We start from the raw sequence: 3654 nt of genomic DNA, 5'->3' as shown, positions 1-3654 counted from the left end.
TTTTATTTATTTATTTTTGGTTTTTTGAGACAGGGTCTCTCCATGTAATTGAGACTGACCTGGAACTTGCTATGTAGCCCAGGCTGGTCTTGCATCGATCCTCCTGCCTCAGCCTCCCAAGAGTGCTGGGATTACAGGCATGTGCCACCATGCCCAGATCTGGTCATGATTTTTTATTTTTTATTCTATTATTTTTTATTTTTTGGTACTGGGGATTGAACTTGGGTCCTTGCACTTGCAAGGCAGGCCACTGAACTGCTGAGCTAAATCCCCAGCCCATGGTCATGATTTTTTAAAGAGACAAGTTCTCACTACATTGATAGGCTAGCCCCAAATTCCTAGACTCAAGAAGTCCTCCTGCCTCAGCCTCCCACATAGCTGCCACTACAAGTACACACTACAATACCTGGCTTCTACTCACAAATTTCCATCAGTCAATCATTACATAGCTATTATGGCCAGAATCTAATATGCCCCCCAAAGGGTTCATTGTGATGATGGCTTAGTTGTGCTAATGGGCTTTGGGAAAGTGATTGGATTGTCATGACTCCAGTTTCATCAATCCGCTGATAACATAATTTGATGGTATCATTAGAAGGTGGTAGAAACAGGAGGTGGGGCCTAGTTGAAGGGAGTGGAACACAGGGGCATGACCTTGAAGACTATATTTGGTTCCCAGCCACTTCTTGTCTCTTTCCTTTTCTCTCTGCTTCCTGGCTGCCATGAGGTAAGCAGCTTTCCTCTGTCACACCTTCCACCATAAGGTTCTGCCTCACCACAAGCTTAAAAGCAGTGGAGCCAGCTAACCACAGGCTGAAACCTCTGAAACTGGAAGCCAAAAATTGTTTGTGGTATTTTGTCACAGCGATGGAAACATAACTAACACAACTTGTTTGATGTGTATTTCTGCTTAAAGACATTTATGTAATTTATATTATTGATTCATTGGCACTAAATTCATAGCCTATAGCACTATAATTCGTACCAAAATGAACTTATTAACTCTAACATATATCTCCTTGATGAGGCACATGCCAACCTTTTTTTTTTAGATTGAATTCAGAATTTTTATACTACATCCTTAGTCTCTTTTTATTTTGAAACAGAATCTTGCTAAATTGCCAAGGCTGGGCTTGAATTTCTATCCTGCCTTAGTCTCCCAAAGTTCTGGGATGACAAGCATATGTTCCTGCACCCAGTTTACATTGCAGCACTTGGGAGTCATTTTAAACAATGAACTGAACAAAAGGACAAAACTGCTAAAATACATGGAAGTAAGTATACTGCACAAAGGACACTTGTTTACAGGATGAGAGCAGAAATAAGAAGGCAGAGCTTTGCCTTGTTCAACCTCAGATGGGATCCCATGCTCACAGCAAACAATGTAAATTTTTTGCCAATCCAGCAAGGCATAGTGGTGCATGCCTGTAATCCCAGCATTTGAGGTGGCTGAGGCATGAGGATAGCAAGTTCAAGCCCAGCCTGGCAACTTTTCCCTGTCTCAAAAAGGAGTGAGAGGGAGCTAGGATAAAACTCAGTGCAGAGTACTGGGTTCTGTCCTCAGGGCTGTCAGTACTGGGGAAAAAAATCTACAGAACACTTGTGTAACTGTGACCCAAGTCCAGAAAGAGAACGTGTCAATCAGTCAGAAGCCTCCTGCACGCCCCTGGTCCATGCAGCCCTCCTCACTAGTTCTAATTTCATCCTCCCCCCACCCCGTACCAGGGATCGAACTCAAGACTTTGTGCTTGCAAGGCAGGCAGCAGAACCACTGAGCTAAATCCCCGGCCCCCTCCTCCCCAGGGATAACCATTGTTTTGACTTGTTCAGAAAGCCCTTCCTTGCTTTCCTGTTTTTGGATGTGTGCACATACACACACACACACACACACACACACACAGACACACACACACATCCGTAAACAGTTGAGTGCTGCCTGCTTCTGAACTTGAGATACTCAAAAGTGTTCTTTTGCCTGTGGATTATTGTTTTCAGAGTCAAGCACATTGTTGTGTGTGGCTGTTATTTCTCTTCATTGTCACTTTCGTGCTGGGCTATGTTGTATTTATGGATCCATCCTAGTGCTGCTGTTGGACATTTGCGCTGTTTACAGTCTCGGGCCATTACAAAGGATTCCGCTAGGGTCATTTTGCACAGTGGTTCCCACCCTTGTGTGTGGTTTCACTTTCTGCAGTTTTAGTTATCCTGTCACCCGCAATCCAGAAACATTAAATGGGAGATAGTCCACATTTTGATAGAGATATCACATTCACATAACTCTTATTACAGTATATTGTAATAGTTGTCCAATTTTACTACTAGTTATCGTTGTTAATCTCTTACTGTGCTAACTTATACATTAGACTTTATCTTGGGTATGTGCGTATGGGAAATAACAGTATACACAGTTTGGCATTATCTGAGGGTTCAGGCACCCCATGGGGGTCTTGGAACCTATTCCATGTGGTGGGGGGCTACTGTATCTCCACCCATGGGCCCATGGCTCTAGTAAGACAGGAAGTACATTCAGGTAAAGAGCACAACCAAACTGGAATCACATAGTCTGGCTCTGCCACTAATTTCCTGTGACTTTAGAAGACTTAATAGTGACGCCCAAAACCAAAGACCTCACCATGCCCTGGTTTTTGTCACCTCTCTGCTCTCATTTCCTCTCACTCTTCCATGGTCACTCTGCTCCAGTCACCTCTTGCTCTTTCTGGAACATGCTGAGCACATTCCCTCCTCAGGGCCTTTGCACGTGCTCTCCCTTCTACCAACTGCCACCCCTGTTCCATTTACAGCTGGCTCTTTCTCTTCCTCAGATCACCCTGCTCAAGCACTCTATTTTCAATAACAAAATCCCAGCACTCCCTCCCTCTTCCCTGATTTATTTTTCTCCATAGCACTTATCTGCCTCCTCCTGCCATGTGAACTCTGTAAGGACAGAGATTTTTGTCTATTTTGTGTACAGCTGGCACACTCGTTGAGTAGATAACTGTTACTTAATCTCTCTGAGTTTCAGTGTCTCCATCTGTAGCTTGGGCATTACAGTCTGCATGGGTACATAAAGCCCTTAGCATACAGTGGGAGCTCAATTCAAGACAGGAATACTGTAAACATTCACACTTACGTAGCACCTGCTCTGTACTGGAACTGTTCTGCCTAGCATATACTCTAGTAAGTCTAGCCTGTGTGTTCAATAGTTACTATTGTTCTTTACGGGGATCTCTCTCCCCCAGGAGACTAGGAGCGCTTGGACAGGAGGAAGCCGGTTTAGAGGCCTTTGAGTGGACAGGCTCCCCTCTGCTGAGGAAAGCATCAGATCCCTGTGGTCCAGGTCACTATCCCCAGACCTCTCGGCTCCTCCCACTTCCGAATTCTTGCACCTCTTCCCTCCACATTCTAAGACTCTCAGCCCTTGAGCCTTGGCTGAGGACCCTCCCTACGTTCTCCTCCTGCGCGTCCTAAGACCAAACTCTGGCCCTGTACCTCCACTCACACCCCACTCTAGTTCTCTCCTTCCACCCCAAATCTCCCCCACCTCAGATATGGCCCCCGAGTCGGCAGCTTCACCCCACTCAGCCTGACTTCTCCCCAAGCCTGGCCTCCCAGATTTGTCCAGTGCCCTGAGACTCACACAGGCGCAGGTTCTCC

At 45.6% G+C, this 3654-nt stretch overlaps 1 protein-coding gene across 1 annotated transcript in view; it reads right to left on the bottom strand.

Moving 5' to 3' along the window:
- Ryr1 (ryanodine receptor 1) overlaps positions 1–3654 on the bottom strand; it is a 123215-nt gene that overhangs the window by 103955 nt on the left and 15606 nt on the right. The window lies entirely within an intron of this gene.

Source organism: Fukomys damarensis, unplaced genomic scaffold (genome assembly GCF_012274545.1).
Source record: "Fukomys damarensis isolate Sample0158 unplaced genomic scaffold, DMR_v1.0_HiC HiC_scaffold_19, whole genome shotgun sequence".
NCBI lineage: Eukaryota > Metazoa > Chordata > Mammalia > Rodentia > Bathyergidae > Fukomys > Fukomys damarensis.
Note: the sequence above shows the minus strand (reverse complement) of the source record. Positions and strands in the feature narration are given on the sequence as shown.